At 39.2% G+C, this 22,307-nt stretch overlaps 1 long non-coding RNA gene across 1 annotated transcript; it reads right to left on the bottom strand.

The window, feature by feature from the left end:
- Nucleotides 1-10,520: 10,520 nt before the first annotated feature.
- LOC109971331 (uncharacterized) lies at nt 10,521-15,287 on the bottom strand. The gene is made up of 3 exons (XR_002276533.1): nt 15,247-15,287; nt 12,000-12,099; nt 10,521-11,088 (listed from the first exon to the last, which is right to left on the bottom strand). It is a non-coding gene; the product is annotated as an uncharacterized LOC109971331 (long non-coding RNA).
- Nucleotides 15,288-22,307: the final 7,020 nt, after the last annotated feature.

The raw sequence follows: 22,307 nt of genomic DNA, 5'->3' as shown, positions 1-22,307 counted from the left end.
TCTACACGTGTCAATCACGTCAGTATGTGTTAAAACACAACGCAGTGGGTGGTAACAAGTGTCAACTGTCAGTCATTTATGCAAGACAAAATATAGCTAAGACAAGTGACATTTTAGTGACTAGTGTATATATAACACTAATCATCTGCAGAAAAGTGAGAATACATTTAATGTTGAAGGTAATCTTCCATTCTAACACCTACTGTACCTTCCCACTACTGCAGAACAGAAGATAAAGCGGAAGGAAGAATCAAATAAGACCAAAAGACAAAAGGAAAAAGTATGTCAGGGTGTAACTCCTTGACATTTGCCTCAAATTAATCACTGAGTTAAAATTAATTGATGTAATGCAAATCAGCCCCTACAGGAAAAGCTAATGCATAGGCTGCAGGTCCAGGGGCTATTTTGACAGATACTTATTGCAAGTAGTAATTTTCTTGTACAATATATGTACTACAAACATTAACTAAGCAATGTTTCACCATATGGCAGTTCTATTCCTAATTCCCAGAGTCTTCCTGGGCAATTAAAGCATTCTTGTTCAACTTTAGTCTTTAGCAGAGCACTATGCAACATTATGTCCTATTAAAATGGTGCTGAGTGTAGTGAGCATTTTTGTTAGGTGCAGAGATAAAAGTTCATTTCAGCTAATTATACTCCTCTGAAACACAAGCTACAGTTCAAGGGATTATCGCTGTTCCCATGGCGAGACAGCGTAAAGCACTCAGGCGAGTTGTAGATGGATCAAAAAAGACAAGAGGGATAGAAAAAGCAAATGTTGAGTTACAGAAGGAGGGGTTCCATACGGAGTCCTGAGGGAATTTCATCATTACAAACATACTGCGGCACAGTCGAGTCAGATGTACAGCCATATGCTAAGAGTGAACATCACACTGCACAAATATCACATGCACTCTTAGGAGTCTAAGTGTGTTAAATATGGACAAGAAGACATCAAATACTGATTAGGTTCAGTTTAGATTTGGCAACAGTACATGTAAATTGAGCCAGAATGATGTATGGACCTTTCCAATATGTGAAACATGTGCTATGTAAGCAGTGTTCCAGATTGATGTAGATGTTATCTAAATAAGAAATAAATCTCTTTCTTGCATGTAGAATTTCACTGCTGCCATACAGATATGTTTTTCTATCATTTTTGTAACCGATTTGTTGTTGGCCCAAGATATTTTTGTATTATAAAGAACTACACAATAGATAGTCCTTTTTATCAGCATTTGATGAATTTCTAACCCCCTGTTTCTATAGAGTTATTGGATTCTTATCTTAGGAAGTCTACCGTCTATGCCAGCTGCCTCTCTCTTTTGCTCTTATTAATTTTTCTACTTCACTGTTCACATCTTCTTAAAAAAAAGAAGAATGTAGATTCTGCAGGGGTGAACAAATGTCTTAGAGTTTTATCGGTGAATCCTCTGATTGAAGTTATAAAGATTGACATTTGCGTGTTTGATCATAAATCCATGGCTTTTCGAGGTCCAAGTTTCTCTTCCCACAACTAAGCCCAGTCTACCTCAAAGATCAGCTCTGACTCTTGTTTTTTTCAAGGCTCTTGTCTAAACGAACTGCAGCCCAGTTTCCTTGAGCCAGTTTATTTATTTATTTATTGCACCCAATGAAACTAACATGTATAAACCACTTGCTGGACTTCTGCATTTCCCCCTAACTTTTACCATTTTGACCTTACTTTTTGAAATTTGTTCAGCAAGTTCTTTTTCTATTAACAATGGATGACATGTGCATTATGACGGGGTCACTCGTATCCACAGAGATGTGACACCTGACTGCATTTCTGTGATTCCCTCATCTTTTCTACAGAGCATGTTAGCATCTTTCAGCTCACTGTTTTGGCCCACACTCCTCGTCAGCCTCTTTTCTAGCAGCAGCAAGCATCTGTTTTTAGTGAAAAAGCTTTGATAAATATGCTGTACACTACCTGCTCCAAACTATCCCAACAGCTATTAAATGGCGTGATAACATTCAGAGCAGATGGTTACTTTGGTCAATTTTAGACTTGCGCTCAGCATCTCATACGGGGAGCTATACTATCTTGTAGTGTGGGAGAACTGGGTGGGTAGCACTGGCACTGTTGTACCTTTAGTTATAAAATAGAACTAACAGATCAATTGTTGTGGGAGTGTCTTCTTATTATGCGTACAGTGGCACGCAATGCTGTTTGTCACAGTGTCTGTTTACTACTACTACATGTTAGTTTGAACTAAAATAAAAGGACATTTCTTGTTTATTAGGGAGTGTGAACATTGTACCTTTTTGTTTTTGCATAATGATTAAATGAAAAGAAACCAATCCAAAAATCATACACATACTGTTTAAATAAAATTCTAAGGCTAAATAAGAACTAAGCTGTCATCACACTAATCCCCGTATTGGCACTGAATGTTATTGTTGGATCAAAGTCAACTACTGCAGAATTGTCCACTATGACCATTATTCCTTTTTGTAGCTGTTGACTCTCTCACATGTAGCAGTGTGTGTGTGTGTGTGTGTGTGTGTGTGTGTGTGTGTGTTGGTGAAAAGTGAAGTAGGCAGGCAGATCCCAACTTTGTTGAAATACTGTGGGGAATTGAGTTGTGCCAAGATGAACATAAAATTAACAAAATTCCTCATTTAATACGGTGCCATCATAAGACATATTTAAAAATGATGCTCAACTTCTTTTTGCGCCATGGTAGTTAGCTGGAGCACCCCAAAAGGGAGGCAACAAACAGAGAAGAGGAAAGGAGAAATGAAACATAAAACCCTTGGCGTTTTCAGGGATCCCATTGTGACTCAGCTGTGGCGCTAAATGCACCACCAAGGATTCACTAGTAGTAGCACATGTCCCTGAGTTACCCACTGACTCATGTCAGTCAGGTAGAAATCCAGGTGAAGAAACAGACTTTTGTGTTCCTGCAGCTCTGTTTAAGTCAGAAAGACAATAGTGCTGAATTTAATTTTAAAACATGCTGTAATTTCCTCTTACATTTTCATTTTCAACTGCCTCTGCCTGACAAGCAATGATCAGATATGCTGGCACAGTCTGTAGTAAGTCCATCTACAGGGTTTTTGTCCATACTGTCATGTATGTGAAAAAACACACACATGGCAGCAGAGCCAAAGCAGACTTCTTCATTTACATGGCCGTCCACCATGAGCATGGCACAGGGACAGGGGGAGACATATGACGATAGAAAGAAAGACCAGTAAATTGTTACCTCTGAAAATATATCTCACACAGCAGCCAAAGACATACAGTAAGACAGTAAGGACATAAGCACTGGCAGATGTAAATTCATTTTGCACTGTTATGTTTTGAACATGGTAAAAGTATGTTTGTTGGGTCAAATGCTGTTTAGATTGTAAACAGTTGCTGTGTTTTTGTGCCAAGAGGCACAAACAACTTTTGCAGAGCCTAATACAAAGATGACATGCAGAGTGTGGCATGTGAGCCCATATATAATTCTGTCCACTCTCAAATGTGATCTCTGGATTATAACATTTTTAATAAACAAAAAGATGTCAGAGATTAACTTTGAAACCACAAATCCAAACTTTTAGACATTGTTTTATCAATCCCCTGTCTGTTGTCAAACATGACATTTGGATTAAAATGTCACTCCAGCAATTTAGTATTGAACTTCAATAAAGTGGAGGGATTTGTGAAGGACAAAATAAATAAATAAAAAAGAACAGAAAACAAACAAACAAAAAAAGATTTCGTTTTGAATCTGAAGCTGCCCTCTGCTTTACAGACCTTAATAACAGGTTTTAGCTCATCTATCTATGAGCCCTCTGATAATGACATCAGCCCTGTTCTCAACCCCACCAGTGTTTTCACTGGAGGAGTCGTACTACCTATGACTTATAAACTGATCTCTATATGTGAAATTGGCGGAGTGGCCCTTTTAAAACCCATCTCTTCTACACAGTAAATAAAAAGAAAGCTGGAATATTATCTGTGTAATTACTTGAAAAAAATCCAAATGTTGTTGAGCTACATTGTTCTATCTGCCCCCTGGAATAATACTATGGGACAATTTAGTTGTGTAAACTGAGAAGATGAGACCGTGAACACAATCTCCCTCTGCGTGGATGAGCAAAACACTATTGATTTTGCCTCTGCAGGTGGATTAAGAAACTTGTCTGCCTTTCTCAAGAGAGCAGTCTTGGGATGATCAGTGTAAATATGAAATTCCTTTTGTGTGTTTGTGTGTGTTTGTGTGTGTGTGTGTATGAGAGAGACAGACCTGAGATAGATGGAAGTCTGGCAGTGACATTTGGCTGTTGGCTGTCTGACATTTCTTCAGTAAAACAAGCAAGGTCCAGTCTGACAAGAGCAACCAAGCAGTGAGTAGAGATATCTGACTCTATAAAACTAAGAAAAAATAATCTATTGTAAAATAGTAGATATTTGATGGAACAAGGGCAGTTCTAATACTTTCCTTTTTGTCTTTAACTCTTCATGCTTCATTATTTCTTTCCTCGCTGTCTTACTCATCTGATCTCTTACCTCGTCCGTCTTTCCAATCAAAATGTACACTTGTGAATATTATAATTATATTCAAGGCTTGTAAGTTCAATCTAAAGTTGGCATATTATCCAAGTCCACATGAATGAGAATAGTTTGAGAAAAATTTCAAAACACTGTGTGAAGTGCACAAACAGTGAATACAAATGCCTACATGTATCTGTAGAGGATTCATTATATTCTGTGCAGGATATTGGCTTTATGGCTTTAGTTCTGTTACCAAACATATAAAAAGGGTGACACACGAAAGGGCAAAACCAACATAAAGTGTCTAAGCAAGGTGTTAGGTCACCAAAACAGTTTCACTGGCCTTGGCATTGATTCTACAAGAGCACGCTCTAACACAAGGATCCAACTGGGTTGAGACCCGGTGACTGTGAAGGCCTCAGTGCATGTTTCAGTCATTTTCATACTTATCAAACCATTCACTGACCCCTCATGCCCTATGGATAGGAGCATTATCATCCTGGAATAGATGATTCATTTATTCAGGTTTTTCCTTTAAATTGTCATCTATGTGTAGCTAGAAACAACGCAGATAGGCTCCAGTTGTCAGCCTATGTTTCTCTGCTTTTCTAATGCAGGCTTATTACCAGCTCCCCATCCCACAGGAAAAGACCCCTTTCTACCTGTGATCTCCCAGCGCTGACACTATCTGCTCAGTGTCTCTGCTGATGCCATGTAAAATGACAGTCCTCTGTTCCACTGCCAGTGCAGCACACAAATAAAGCAGAAAATACCAAATCACATTCTACTAATTCCCTTAGTGGTGACAGCCTCCATCTTAGTTCATCTGAAATGTGCTGCAGCAGAAATACCAAGGCTTGTACTACTCTAGTGGCTCTGCAAGTTTGCTAGAAAACCTTTAGCACTGAGATGAAGAAAGAAAATGACAAAGACAGCATCAAAGCTAAAACAAGATTCAAGAGGGTTGTATAACATGTGATAGCTGTATCAGAGTAGCAGCTTGTGAATGTTTTTTAAACTATGTGATTTAGTTCTGCTTTACATCTGTGAGTGAATATTACTCAAAAGGTGCTTTTAGGTGTAGCTTCAGCTTCTTCATGTTGGAAGGAGTCAGCTGCAGTAATATGGGCATCTGACCTGGATGTCCACCAAATGGCCATTCTGGAAACGTTCAAGCAGGCTGAGACTCTTTGGAGCAAATCCAAATAATGTTGTTTGACTACAAATCCTTTTTGGCCAGGGAAAATCTCAGGATCTTCACGGGGAAGATGGAGAATGTAGGTATGGACAAGGATGTCTGGAATCATTTTGCTACCACTGTGATGCAGAAAGAGTAAGCCATGGAAAATGGATAGACAGAGCTTCTACCAATCTTATCCAGTCCTCTTTGCATAGCTATAATAATTTTCCATTTGCATGCTGAGCCACTCAAGATGATCTTATGCTCTTCTGTTAACAAGCTTGGCCAACAAGCTTGATCCACACCGGCAAGTTTTGTCTCTCTCATCAACAACAACACCAGCCGTCTGGCAGCGGCAATCTGCCAACAGTGGCGGGATGACTTCCAGCAATATCATGTGATGTGCTCTGATGACAGTGAGGCAGTGTGGTGGCAGCCCAACCACGCACGGCCCCTCTGCCCTTGCAAAAGTCATTTGTACTTGGTGGCCTTGTCTTTGGTTTCCAAAAACATAGCGTAATACCTCTAGGCTTACCTAAAGTACTCTACCTCCCATGGAGAAGGCCAGTAATTGTAGCAGTTGATTGCATACAGCATCACCTTCTTTTAGTACTTGTTCCACTCCAGAATTTTTGTGGGGGAAAACAGGAAACATTGTCAAGCACAGTGAAAGTGTAGTTTTGACTGTGTTCAAATGAATGAACACCTCCATCTCTGGCTTTCTCAGCATCAGTGTAAATGGGAGGACAGTGTGCAAATACATGTGAAACCCTCAGTCTAAACATAAGCTTGCCCACTATCTTTGCAATGGCATATCAAGCTTATATTTGGCAGACAAGGATCTTCCCCTGTTGGTATCAACAGTCTAGGTCAGTGGAACATGAAGAGGGCATATGTGCAGAATTGACTAGACCTTCCTTTATTGGCTTTCTCTACACCCACATTCTGCTTTGCAGGAAGGAAGGGTGGGGAGTGGAAATTTACTCATAACTGTCTGGTGCTATGCTGAGGTCTCTCTCCAGGTCCGTGTTTAGGACTCAGAAGAGACCAGTGGGCGTGAGAGATTTATTGTGCAGGAGGCATACAGAGCTGCTGCTTTAAGATCTGCATGGGTTGGCTTTGCTGTCTCTCACATTCCGTTTAGTAGGTGGATTGGTTCAATGCGCCAGATTTGGCCCAGATGACCTGTTGTATATTGCTTACCATCAGCGTAACACAGCAGTGGCTGCCCATGAATCCAAGTTAATCCTATTGATTCTGTAGAGAGTAACATCTAAGGATAGAGTTAGACTGGTGACAAAAGCCAAACCAACATAAGGTGTCTCAGTGTGGTGTTGGGCCATCACATGCCACAGGAATAGCTTCACTACACATTGACTCCACAAAGCTCTGGACTCTACTGAAGGGATGGACAACATTCTCCCAAAAGATATTCCCTCATTTGGTCTATTTACGACATGAGGTGAATCCCAATTCCCCTAATTGCATCCACGTTTCCCTCACTTGTGCCTTCCACTTAAGATGTGAGGAAAAGATGCAAGAAGAAACTGTAACTGTGAGGAGACAGGAATCTAGGAAACATTTTAACTCACATGAGATGTCTTTTCCGCCGATGGTAAAGCGTCCAATCACAAACCGATTTCAGATAAAGGTGCGTTTCAATCCATAACAAACTTCCTCAAAGAATGCACTTGTGTAGCCTCAGTTATAGCTCCTTGGGCGACCTCTTTGCTCCTCGCTCATCAGAGCAGAAATAAGAGCTTTGGGACACCCTTCATCATGACAGACCGGAACAATGTCCAGGTTGAGTGAATTGAGGAGCGAGGTGTGATAAAATAATGGACATGGGATTCGCCTTGTCTAACATGTGGGTCCAAATTCTCCCATAGGTGTTCAATTACATTGCAATCTGGTAACTGTGATGACCACAGCATATGATTCACATCATTTTCATACTCATCAAAACATTCAGTGGCCACTCGTGCCCTATGGATGGAGCCACTGTCATCATGGAAGAGATGTTTTTCCATTCCATCTCACAGAGACGCTAGTAGGGCTGTAGACGCTTACTCTCATTATCAAATTCCTATTTACTAGCAGCTGTTACAAAAATCACACCATTGTTTTGTATAAATACATGTAATGATTTTCTTTTATTCTAACCTTCAGCAACTGTGAGACTCTTTGCTGTTGACTAAGCCTATATAGTTTAGTCAGCAGAAGGTATTACATGCATTGTTTTCACAGTTTTCTCTCTGTTTAGTAGGAGATATCACATTCTTTAACATTACTATGCTTTTCATGGACTTTCCCTTCAATCACTTTTTCAGTGGTGACAAACCACTGAATATGTATGAATAGCTGCGCTGAAATGAATGACTCACTGATAATAGACTGTAGGTTAGAGTCGGTCCCTTCACTGAGTGTGTGCAATGTTGATGTCAAAGCACACAAAAGGATGAAAATAAAACACATGGCAAAACCAAACACACGAACAAACAAACACACACAGATGCTGTCATATTCATACAAAGACAGATTCTGCAGCCTGCTTGGTATTGCTGGTACAAACCTCTCAAGATACTAATGAGTAAAATGTTAGCTCATGTTGGGTGGATGGACTGTCACACTAGGAAAATTCTGCTAGAGAGGTTTCACACAGAGACATTGTTTTATGATTCACACATATCAAAGCAATACACACACACACACAGAGAAATAAACACAGATTTAGGAAACCCTTCACATCGTTGGAAGTTGCGTACTGCTGCCGTGCGTCTCTGTGTGTCTGCTGCTCTGTATTCAGTGGCTGCCTATGGTTCGGATATAACTCATTTCTGAAAGCAAAAGCCTGACACCCCACCGCGTCTCCTATTGGCTTACTTTTGTTTTGTCTTCCTGCTGCTCTAGTATTGCTTTCCCTGCTCGCTCACTTGAGAACAATCTGCCTGAATATACTGCAGTGGTATCGCCATTTTCCCCAGGAAGGTGACCTCCACCCCAGGTGTGGTGAATCTGTCAGCTTCTCTGCCACCTCCACTCTTGCTGCTAATGACAGCAGTACTTTGTTGTCAGTGGTCATGCTTCTTGACCAAAGGAATATTTCATGCTTAAGCATGTTAATAAGAGCTGGTTATTTGCCATGTATTATTTGTGTGCACATATATGACATCATATATAATTTAGACAAAACTTCATTTCTTCCAATTATCTTGTTCACATCAAGAAAATAATGCAGTACTAGAGGAGAAAAGCTTTCTGCATACAATTTGTTCTTCTGGTTAATACTATTAAAGGCACAAAATAAAGAATCTGTACTATCTTAAAATATCATTTTATGTCTTCGCAAGTGAAAATACAGTGGAAAGTAGAAAAAGGTAATGAACGTGTACTTTTAATACAACTTGGAAATTACTGTGTATCAAAAAGAGACAAGATAAATAGTCAAAATATATCCCTTTATACAGTAGATAAAACATTATGGAGTCATGACAAAGCTCGGAGATAAAAGCTTCCCAAGGTTATGAAAAACAATTTCTTTACATCAACTGAATAAAAGTTTTTTTTCACCCACGCTGAAAGGCCACTGTACATTTTTAACACCAGCCTTACACATCAACACATCTTAAAGATGAAGACTCACTGGTAGTCGCAGCAGCAAAGGCATCCTTTTCTGCCTGCATCCTTAAATTAAACACAGAGAACGATATTCTGAATGTAAGCTTGAATAGGATGGGAGGTAATTCTCAGCATATCACTTCTCTAACATTTGGATCATGAAAAAGCATACACCAACTGTGCAAAATCAGGGTGAGGAACACGCACTGAGGGAGCACCATCTGTGGTAAGATGACACTCTGGTTCACTATATTTTGGGAAAACAGACTTCTCTTGGGTTGTTTACTCAGCTCACAAAGACACCACAGCACATATATGCATACTGTATGTTTATTTATGCTTTTCAGCAGCAGTGGAAAATGAGCTCCAAGAAATACAAGTAGATATTTTCATATTATAGACACAGATTTGTTTTGCACTACAATTATATATTGTACATCCTGAGACACTAGGTCACCATTAACATTATAGCTTCAGGATGACAATACTGAAGAATAACTTCAGCCCCCTTGTGGATAACCAGTAATGTGCTGACTAAGGTGCAGAGCATCAATGGAAATACTCATACCTCGGAACCTAGCGATCTATAATGACCCTTGGTTATCATACATCTGATGTAAAGAGGGTTGCAGGGCCATGCAATGTAAAATGGTCCAGTTCGTTAATATCACTGGAGCTATAAAGCTGTCCCTGCCACTCCATGTTCTTCCCATATAAAGCTGATTTGTGATGTCTCCCATCCACCAACCCTCAGTCTCCCTAATGATGGCAGGATCCATCACACTCATTTAATCAGAGGTGAAAGGAAAGCAAAGAAGATGGACGAGGCCATTGTGCACCTCAATAGGTATTTTATGAAGTCACTCTTGCACCACATCTTGCATTGCCAAAAATAATCAGTAATTTAGTGCAACTGAAGTTGTTATTCCTGTTTTAATCACCTGCTTGAACTGCTGACCCTAATGAGAGCACAAACAACTTACAATCCCAAACTGATGGTTCCATTAAAATGGCCATTTATCCCAGTGAAGTGGAGGCCATGGAAAAGAAAAGACAAAAACAGGACACAGAAGATGTGAATGATAAACCACCAAATCCTCCAAACTCAGCAAGCAAGCTAGGTTGTTGACCACTGCCTTCCAAAATGACTATCACAAAAAAAAAAAAAAAAAAAAAAAAATGAATGCAACAATTTTATATATGTGCTGGCTGTATTTATATTTATATTTAAGTGCACCTTGACTGTTTGACTGACTTTAGCGCTGGTCTAAAAAATATGAGCCTGTTGTGTTTTGTTTGTGTTCAGTTTTGCAACATTTAACTTGTACAAGCTTAATTAAAACTGTATTGAACCTTTTAGTCCACATGAACAGCTTCAACACTGGTCTTTTTACTACTACTTCTCTCGTTCATATGACACACAAGCATTCTCTCAAAGTTCTTATTGAAAGGAACTTAGGGTTAAAAAAACCAATGGTAAAATACAAATAAAAAATAATTCCTTTCCTTTTATGGCTCCAAATTATTTGTAGTTACAGTAGTTAACTACACAAAAAAGTAATTTAATTACTTTAGTCACTACACACTTATGAAGGCAGATTAAACTACCAGCAGGTTACTGCAAAATGTTGTTAAACTACTAGTTTAATTACATGTAGTTTACTCCCCAACACTGAGAGTTACACAGCAGGTGTACAGTACATGTCTCCTGAGAGCCAGAGGGCCGTGGCAGTGGACTTGCATCCCCAGAGGACTTGGGAGTTCACTGTGCAGTCAGCTGTGCAGGATGAGGAAGTTAGTGGACAGAGTCGGAGGGATGTAAAGAAGTATGGAAATAAGCCTGTAATTCTCCATCTGTGGGAAAGTTTGTTCATGCCTGGAAAGGACTATTTTGTCATGGGACCTGTCCTTACAGTTAGACACTGTGGTGAGATGGAAATGGATAGACAAATGGAAATAAAGAGAAGAGTGACCCCCCAAAAAACTACTTATGAAACATATAGTTAAAATACATCCAACAATAAAGGGAACATAGCACAAGCATTTGTTTCTTTCAGTGCTTTTACAATAATAAATGAAAGTTTTTGTTGTTTCTTTCATCTCTCTGCTATCAGTCATGACCATTTCAGAGGCTTTGCTGCACTTGGCCTTTACCTGTTCATGAGTGGAGCCAGTTCCACACCATCAAAGATGACGGCTGGGCTGTTTATGGATATTATGGATGCAATTCAGCAGAAAGTTGACAGTCATTTTTTCGCCTGAAGCTGTTGAACCATATTCATCTGTGCAAAGCAAGCCTTTAGACCATCTGTAGGGGTGGGTGCCTATACTTTGGGGTTGGTGGTTTTTGATATATTGGGAAAACAAATGGGCGGGCCAGGGTGGGGGTAGACAGCCATAAAGGGCAGAGGGGGTATAAGAGTGTTAGCATTGTGCAAGCAGCCAAACAAATAGCTGACTCTCTATTCCTGCAGGCAAAATGAGGTTACTTTTTGGTAAAGCTGCCCAATAAACTCTGCAGTGAGGTTAGGGTCATAGCAAGACAGGACTACGCTTATCACTTTATGTATGTGTAACTGTATGTGTGTAAGCCTGATGTAAGGACAAGAAGGAGGAAAACCAAGAGGAAGGGAAGAGCACAATATAAAAGGGAGAAAAAAGAGGAGATACACAGAGTCAGACACCTACCTTCATGGTTTAGAGTTAGCCACTTGAGACAGCCCATACCACCGTATTAGATTTTCTGCCTTATTGCCTCAGCCAGACTCTCTTGCCTCAGGTCACTTTCCTGTATAAGGGGATGCACATTACTCCAATTTCTCAAAACCTCCCATATATGCTGATTTAAGTCCGAGGCTTTAATATCAGCTGGCTAACCTCTTACGGTCCACCCTAGGTTAATTCAATTCAAACAACAGTAACAGTGAACTTGTCAATATTGAAAATATTAGCTTCAGCAACACCTGCGTATATCCCATTTCAACATGGGCAGGCCCTGAGAGACCAGGAGGATTCAGCTTAATAGGGAGCTGCATCAGCAGCTCATTTAGTTAATAAATGATGAGGAGTGTGCTGCTAGAGAAGCTTCCTTCACCCCATACTATTTGGTCATGATGTGTAAGTGATGAAGGAGGGAAGCTGTGGTCTCCAAATGAGATTGATGAGAGCTCAGGGGGGGAAAGGAGCAAGCAGTAAAAATCAATATGAACACAGAGAAGGAGGAACATTTTCTTTCAAAAATCACCATCTCTATTTTTCCCTTGTTACTTCTGCCTAATTCTTAGTGACATATGATTCATCTGCACACACCCGCCTCCAAATATAAACATGACATATCCAAACAATGCAGCGCAAACACTGCCCTGTATGCCCTTACTAGTAGATAAATGTTGTAGATAAAAATGACAAACTGGGCTCTGGGCATGAAAAATATACAGTATCTCAAGGTGATGTATCCAAATCTTTCTAGAAAACATCGCTTCACAAAAAAAAAAAAGAAAAGAAACATAGACAGATAAAACACAGTCATTATATACTCAGATATCTAATGTAGAGAAACTTTAACAGCGCAGTCAAAGTCATTCAGCAAACATAGTTCAGGATATGAGATGGAAAACCTCCTGACATTCAACAGTATGCTACAGATGAGAGAGGAGCCTGGAGGTGATCGCTGATGCCTGGAAACAAATGAGGAATTTATGAAGATTTACTACATGACTCATTCATCTTCTATTTCTGTGACATGGCTCAGCATGTGCTGGTGTTTTAGAGTCTTTGCAATCTCTCTCATGCAAATTTATACAATAAGTTGTACAGACCTTTTTGTTTGTATCACATGTGAGGTGATCCATGAATTAAGATTCACAGAAGCCTCAGTCATTCCATTGCAACCTCTTAGATTTGCTGCAGTATACTAGTCTCAACAGAGGAAGCACCCGTTTAAAGTCCATATGGTGAATATGTACAGGAAATGAGATAAAAATAGAATAAAAATGGAGTACTTAAAAATATAGACTTGTAATAATCTGTATAATCTGTACAATGTATATTTACCGGTATTGCACCACCTCAAGCTAGTGTAACACCAGCATAGACAGTAGAGAACTGACTGAACTCTGCTGGATATGATATGCAGAGAAGCTGAAGGGACAAAAGAAGAGCGAATGAGTGAAAGACGTTTGTGGCAAATTAATAGCTCTTTCAAAGCAGAGAGAAGAAATGAGGTGGTTGCCAGAAACTGTGGAGTCATTCCTGGGTCATGCAAAGAAATGAAAAACAAGACACGACTGCTGCTGAAGTTGTATGAGCTTTTTTTATTATCAGCCCAGAAACCAGTAACAAGCTTTTCGTCCAGAAATGGAACAGCAGCAAGTCTGAACTCATGGATGAAGTTTCCAGAAGAATGGCAGCTTTAATGACTTGAGAACCCTGTTTTAATGGATAAAGGCTAAATTATGTAATTTAATTCTCTCTGCTACATTTAAAGTCATGGCCTTAATCTTAGAGCAGTCCAGAGAGCTGTCCAAGCTCTGTGAATACCCCATCAGTCTTACGGTTGTTCTGATGTAAGAAAGTGCAATAAAATTACTCAGCAATCATATCTTTTTACATCTAGGGGTCGTTTAATTGACCCTTGTCTCACACACTGCAATGTTGTGCTATCACAGTATTTATAAAAAGAATATAATGTGAAGAGCAGGACATGACACTTACAGCCACATTTTACTGTATTTTTCTTAAAGTTTCTTTCACAATAGGCTGTTTATTGCATGACACGGTTTTATTCCACAGAGCTCAGTGTTACTCTAATGAGGGTACCACACCGTGCGTTGCATTACAACCTATAGCAACCTCCATCTTATATAACACAGGTTTGGGGTTTACTTGTTAAGATTTAATTACATTGTTAATTATTCATTGACCAAACAGTTGATGGTAGTCAGTGTTATTACTGTTTTAAAAACCCTATTAATGAATCAAAGGCAAACTAGAACATTTATCATGATATTACAAGTTTGTTCAGCAGTGAATTTATAGATATTTTTCATGAACAATGTACTCTATTAATGTCCATATAAGCAAATACTGTAACAATGGGACCTGTTCTCATATAAAATATAGTTATAACTACACTGTGAGAATCATGTATTAAATCATTGTGTGCTCACTTTCAGCAATGTATGTTGAATATGTGGAAGATATGAAATATGGAAATGATGCAGCTATAAACCCTAAATCCAGTCTCTCTTGAAGTTCACGAGCTATGTGAATATTGGTGAACCAATATTGCCAGGTAACCAGTTAAAATTGAAGTGCAGATCCAAAGGACAGTAAACAGATCTTCAACTCATAGAAACATGTGAGAGTATCTCTTGTCCCTGAGCCAAAGAGGAAAACAACCTGTACGCAGGCCTAATCATCAAAATGCTCATGTGTAGTGGTTAAAATTTCTCTGAACTCTACAGGGTCAATAGCAACAACAGACCCAGCACAGCTCTGCAATTCCTGGACACCAACAGCTGTGTCAGGCTAGAAGAGCATTTTCCTCAATAAAATGTTCAAAGAATGCTTAAAGATGATGCATAAACGATTTGTTGTAGCCTCCAGAAATCGTTCATGTTCTAAAACCTCTACAGGGATTTAATTTCTAAGATGTCTTTTTGCATTTAGGTTTTTGTCATTTATGAGATTAAAAGTGCATAAAAGAAATATATCTTAGTGTCACCAGCCTCTTGTTTGGATTCTGCTGACTCTTGCTATATGCAACACTTACAGCACATAGAATATGTCCATGTGAAGGCCTCAGTCCTGGCCTTCACCATGTGAGGACCTAAACCACCACCAGCCATGGACTTGGGTGGGTAATTCATATTAGACATACACAATTGATCAATGAGCATGCACGTTTGATTAATTTTGTATTGTTAATGTTTACCTTTTCTTTTGAGTTACCATGTTTCCTGGTCCATGGATGGGGGGGGCGGTTCACTAAAAGATTGGACTGAGGAAGCAGCAGGTTTAAATACCTCCCACTAGGCCTGGACTGCACCAAGTGCCCAATACAAGAAAGGGGGGAGTTTGGGAGAAATTGATTGTTTATTTGTTGGTAGTTTATGTTAGAACTTTATTTGTCAAGTTATGTTAATTTCTTGTGTGTGTCATTTGCTAGGTCAGTTGGTTTTGTTGAGACAGTTCAGTTTGCTGTATTTTGAGTTTCCTTATCTTTTGTTGACCTCTTTTAGGGCCCAGTTTATCTGATGTTAATTTTGTATTTTTCTTGCTTTTGGGTTAATAAAAACCCTTTATTTTGAACTTTGGAAGCTGTGTCTTTTGCCTTACTGCTTGGTCCCTGACAGTCCACTATGAGTTAAAATGAAAGGGCCAATAAACGCCCCTGGGCCTGAGACGCCCGAGGGAAAAGTCGGATCTCTTTTCAGCATACAGTAAATTAGCTAGTTAAAAATGTTAATTATTGGCTGAATGAGGGATCACTTGGGAATTAGACACAGCATGTTATCAAATTTATTGTAGGTGAAACTCTTGGATAGTTAAGGGGGGGGGGGCGCTTTATCTGGATTGCAAAATAACTGGCCGAAAACCTGATTTATAGGGTAATGATATTCCCTTTAGATTAGACCACATTTTTCAATGGGTTCTCATGAAGTTTAAATGTATTAATTTGGTACGTTTTGTCTTCTCTTTATGATTGTGAAAATAATGCACTGCTCTGCATTGACAGGTAGGCGGAGATATGCTGACAACAGAAGGTAGACACAGTAAAAGCAACAGATTTACACTTGATGCTTTCCAGTAGGTCTATAGTCTTTGTCAAGCATACAGCTTCATTTCCAACAGAAAAATGTTGATTTGACTTCAGAGTATTGAGGCCAAAACTGTTAGTTACAATTTCCTTTTAACGTTTTTCTTTTTAAATATATCCTTTCTGAAAAACGTCCCACTGTTGCATACATGTATTACATCCAGGTGGTACCTACAGTACAGTGACGTGCGGTGACGTTGACAGCTGGTGAGGCACTAACTCTTTTACAGTCAGATTTACAAATACAAATTGTCTGTTAACAGACAACGCGTTATGTTTTATATCTCATATCAGCATTCGTCACACAAACGTGACCCATATTTAATTTGAGGTTAAAATTTATTCCAATTGAGCTTATTTCTAACTAGAAATAATAAAAGTTTATGGTCTTACCTTTACTTGTACACGAAATCCATTTGTCAGCTGGTATGTATTACAAACCCTTTTACCGTTCGAATCCAATATTAAAACAAATGTTTTCAATAAAGAAGATCCTTCTGGACAAAAATGTCCAGACTGTCAAAAATGTTTGCGTACTGTTTGCCTCACCGAGTAACTTTTTTACTGGGTTTTATGGTTAATCTGGAGCCTAAACACGTTACACAACTACATTTTATACATTATCCAGATTATGGCAAGGCAGAGCATATAATCAGAGTGTTTGAAAGCATTTTATTTGTGATATATAGAGGGACAGCGACACACTATTTGCATCGCATACAGTTTGTGAGGATTACACGATCCACCGAGAGGCACAGCAAAGTGCTGCCTCATCGCGCATCTCCTCCATGTATTTGAACGGGACATATGGAAAGTCTGCTATTCTTTACTGAAAAAAAAAATCCTTCAACATCGGATTCGAACGGCAAAAGGGCCTACAACACACACCAGCCGACAAATATTAACATTTATTATATTTTATGGTTAACTTTTTTTTTCTTTTCAAGATTGACAGGGGAGGCTCTGCCTCACCTGCCTCCCCTGACCGCACGTCACTGCTACAGTATAATGTAAATAGCATCATTTCTCTTTTGATTCCAACTCACTCCTCAGTACAAAGGCTACACCTTGATGCAGTAGGATCTACAGTACTGTACCACTGGCTTAGATGAAACCACACTGCCCATATGCACATAAAATATTCACCTTTTGGAATTCTTTTGTTCCTCAGATATGTCCAAACACTCAGTTATCAGTTAACCATGTTACACACTCACCAGCCACTCCATTAGGTACACCTGTACACCTGTTTGCGCTTCAGTGTAACCCTTTCACCTGTTTATGAAACTCAAAATGTTTCAGTTTTTGGTGAAATTATCATAAATATATCAGTCCATAGTTAAAGGTGGTGTTGTACTGGACTACATTATATTCACAGATGTTCCTAATATTCTGACCCTCTCCATGTATGTAGCTGGGGAAGACAAAAATCTAGAAACACCTCTATGTGAGTGAGTGTGTGTGTATAGTCAGATGGAACCCAAAACGTCAGGCCAAGACTGCCATGGTGTATTCATAAGAGAAGGTCACTCTTCATGGCAAGTGATAAGATAGGACCAAACTTGGACGGCACAAAGAGGCACGTACATCTCTGCTGAGGAATTTGAATGTTTTCCAACTCAGAGTGCCTTTTGCCTTTCTGAACAACTCCTACAAACCTTCTAGTACATCGGAAACAGACAATACCCTGGGCTCGTAATAAAGAATTTAAACAATGAATCTTGATACCGACCGAAAATTTTGCCGTGATGTGTATGAGGGTTTTTGTCAATACGTCAATGGTTTCATGACATCATTGATGAAAAAAAAAGCCAGTGACATGCAGCATACATGACTAACTGTTCATTTACACACTTTGAATTCATGTTCCACTTATTAATGTTTGCTATGTTTAATTACCAGCTCATTAGTAGAGTGAAGCTAATTTCCTTCATCTGAATAGGATTAAAGCAACAAAATGACAAGGTCACAGCATTTTGCTGCATATTGGAGGCTTACTATTCACAAAAGCAATGACATATTTTATACTTATGCAACCGTCTCTTTGTTTGCACATACACATAGCACTGACAGCACAAAGCGCAGCCATAACTCCGAGTCTATAATTACCTTGGGCAAGCAGGCAGTTTGTGGTTCCATTTGTCTGTTTGCAGGTTATTTCAAAAAGAACTTCACAGATTTGAACAGAATTTTGTGGAATAAAATTGAAATACAATATAATAATAGGTTTATAATTTTAAAAACTGCTGGAGAACTACAGTACTCAGTTATTATTTTACTTTGTATTATGCACCAATGGAAAGAGGGCAGGTGTAACACTAATACAGTCTCTTGACAAAATGCTGCAGTCAGATGCTCCATACATCATTTGCTCTTTACCAAGTCTCATAGAATATAACAGGCAATTCTGCAGATTTTGAAATGGAAATGCCAGTAGCCCCTCGCTCGTCTCTGGTGAAACCTACTTTTGCCAGAGCTTATTTATGCTACATACATTTGCATGATTGTATATGATTCTGGGTATTCTGATACAGGCCAGATGCAGATAATCTAAACATTTGATGGTATTAAGAGCAGATTTGAAGTATTTAAAGTCTTTTTTCACTCTTCTTTGCTGGTTGTTTAATAAAGAATAGTTATTTAATTCCACTCTAAATGAATATAAGCCATTAAAAAAAATCCCCTTGTCATTGTCCTGCAGCTCAGGCATCCTTTTTTCATGTGCTCAAAGTTCTTTTAGGGGATCCTGAGGCATTCCCAGACCAGTTAGAATATATATCTTAGTCACTCCTGAGTCTTTTAAGCTTCCTCAGATGTACCCGGAATACCTCTACAGGGAGGCTTCAGGTAGAGATCCTAATCAGATACAGCCACGACTTCTGCTCAGGCAGGGTTGGTTCAACATAAAAGGAGCAACTGTCGCAAGACTAGGTTAGTAACTTAGATAAGGCATCAGAGAATGAGCTCCCTATCCTCTCCCTGAAAAGGAAACTAATTTCAGTTATTTGTATCTGCAGTTTCATCCTTTGGGTCACAACCCAAAAGTTAGAATTGGACCGTAGATTGGCTGGCAAATCCCAAAATTCACCTTTAAGTGAAGCCAGTTAAGCAAATGGAACTAAAGATAAAGTAAAAGACAAAGTTAGTGAATCAGTTAAAAGCTCACTGTAAAAACAAATAGAGAAGAAAACTGTGCATGAGACCATAAGAGTGAGACAAAGGAGGTGGCCATGTCACGTTAATGTCTAAAAACTGTGACACAGTTAAATGTTAGTCGTGTCTGCAGTGCCAAATCTCAAATTCATTGCTGGGTATGAGAGTGAACTTAAAAATCACTGAGCTTGAGACCAGCCATGCTGTGCAGAGACATTTCACTTACCAAAGAGTGAATTAATTGAAGTGTTCAGAGGGTTGCCAAAATCTCACACTGAAAAAACTTGGAGTCACACTCACAAAAAGAACTTCAAGAAAAATAAAAATGAACTTCCAAATCTGTCATTAGCCGTAGCAAATGCCAGTGTTAGGTATTTTTAGTCAGATAGAAATTGGATAGATACTTTATGTATTAGAAATGTTTAGTGGAGATAGGATGTCTAGTTAGACTGTTAAATGCTTAGTCATGCTTATGAGTTTCTACAGGGTACATCTGGTCAAGGATAACTAGAGAGAAGAGTTGATGACTGTCAGCAGACAGGATGTTTAATATTATTATTATGACGTGTAGAACTGTAGCCTTAGTTCTGTGTAGTATGGGGCTAGCCCAACCGAGGGGATATAATGTATAGGCCTGGTGGGTTCAGGGTCTTTCATCTTACATCTGCCTGCGAGCAGTTTGGAGGTGCAAGATACCTGAGCGTGTAATGTTAATTTTACCTGTGATCCTTTGAATAAATCAGCACTGTTTTGAAGTTACTTGGACTGTCTCGTCTCTCAGAGTTAGCAATGGTAACAAGAACCATAGTCCTACACCAGCAAAAAGAACACTTTTTATTTTGGTAGAGAAACATTTTTGAGTCAAGTATAATCAGATGGCTTACTCGGTTGTAACAGTGTGCTAGGTGACTCTTCAGTTACAAAATAAAAAGCACATAAGCAGTTGTGTAAATAAACAAAGGAAAAGTATTTTCCCTGAGACTTATCTAGTTTTGGTTGTAACTGTATCATTGCAAGTCTATGTGAAACATACAAATTAACACCTCGAAAGAAAAACTTCTTTCAGCTTCAGTGTGACTTTTGGCTGTTCACAGCCAAGTGTTGCTGTGTTTGTTGGTGGCAGGGTGTGTTTACAAATGTGTGAAAAAAAAAAAGACTGAATAAGACACGCAAAGCGAAGGAGAATTAGGCGGAAGGGGCAGTGTATGTGTAAGTGATCTGAAATCCACTATGTTTTCTTAAACAAAGCATGCCATTTATCCCACATATCCCATATTACTGGATGGAGTAAGAACATGATACAATTTTGATGGTGAGCCACTTGAGAATGAATTGATGGTTACAGTGTATTGGAAGAGTTTGTGAGACTGACAAAGCTGCATAGAATTAAGGTAGAGTACAAGAAAATGTAAGCAAATCCTTTGGCATTATCCACATTTGTGTGAATTTGTCTTAAAATATAGTCAGATCTTTGTGTGCAATTACAAACAACAATTAAAATCACACAAGTCATTGTATTGTTCCTGTCCATGTTGAATACATCATTCAAACATTCACAGTTTAGTTTAGAAACCTCTTGCTCCTGCCGTTAAGAAAAGCTAAAACACACCCCTGCAATCAGGGTAATCACTCTGACTTATAAAAAACATTTAGTTTGCTTTTCACAAAAAGCATCAGTTGCTGTAACCCATGCTACACCAGAAAAGTGGTCTTGGAATACTTACAATCAAGAACTGTTGACTTTTTGTACAAAGCTGAAAAGGGTTATAAAGTAATCTCAGCGTTTACATATCCATCAGTCAATCTAAAAATGGTGACAATTTAGCACTGTGGCTACTTTCCTCAGAAGTGTGCACCCAGCCGCCTCCAAAGAAACTCAGTGGGGCAAGAAACAGAAGCCCACACTGTTAAAGGCTTAAAGGAATCCTTGGAGCTGTTCTTGTGTCTATTATACATGCATCGTGGTGCATGGAGCACCAAAGGAAGCCGTTGCTTTCCAAAAAAGAAAGAGGACACTCTGCATATGGTGTAATAAGGCAGTGCACCCCAACAGTGAAGTAAGGTAGAGGGAGCATCATGAGTTGGGGCTGCTGTGCTGCCTCTGGGCAAGTTTATGATGGTGTCTTACAGGACAACATCAGGGTGACTGTCCACCAGCCAAGGAGCCTAAACATCAGAGTAAATCTACTACAGAATGATGTCAAAGAAATCCATGTTTGCAGGGGCCCAGACCTAACCCAAGAGACATGCTGTGGAATATTCACATCAGATTTATACTTTTTTTGCTCTGAAAAATGTCACTTGAACTCTATGGTGAATACCCGCTTTGCTTGAGGAACCTTAGCTTCACAGTATTCTTTCTGATACACCCCAGTGGACTGGATAATATCAACCAGTGAGTCAACCGGGTCAACATTGCTGCAGAACCTCCAGAAAAGCCCCTTGTCATTGTCCTACAGCTCAGGCATCTTTTTTCATGTGCTTCAAAAAGTCTTTTAGGGGATCACTCAACCAGTGAACTAACTGGGTCAACAGTGCTGCAGAACTATCAGCATGAAAACCTCAGTATATCTTGCCCAGGCCTGTACTGCATTTTCTACTGAAAGCTAAGAGGAAATTGAGGCTCCAATCCCAGTTAAACTTGATCATATCTTCTTCATGACTGAAGGAAACTGTACACTGCCTGATACCCACAACCTCATCACAGAGGTTACTGGTTGTAGACCTCTTTCTGTCCATTAGCCACGGTGACAACCGCCTCTTGTCTTAAACATATTAAAACCAGGAGAGTCTGGGACTATAATTCATGCTGAGATAATGAATCACTACTATAGTTTGTTGTGTTTAGTCCTAATTAGTAAAGTCCAGCTCAGGCTGTGAGGGATGTCATTAGTTTTGCAGGTATTTAGTCATAAACCATTAACACTGACCTACTGACCTCCTGGTGGTACTAGTCAAGTCCACTTTCATACCTCAATATCACACAACATAAATTTGCCTTAATGGGCCTTACAATCTGCACA

Source organism: Monopterus albus, unplaced genomic scaffold (genome assembly GCF_001952655.1).
Source record: "Monopterus albus unplaced genomic scaffold, M_albus_1.0 scaffold221.1, whole genome shotgun sequence".
Taxonomy (NCBI): Eukaryota; Metazoa; Chordata; class Actinopteri; order Synbranchiformes; family Synbranchidae; genus Monopterus; species Monopterus albus.
Note: the sequence above shows the minus strand (reverse complement) of the source record. Positions and strands in the feature narration are given on the sequence as shown.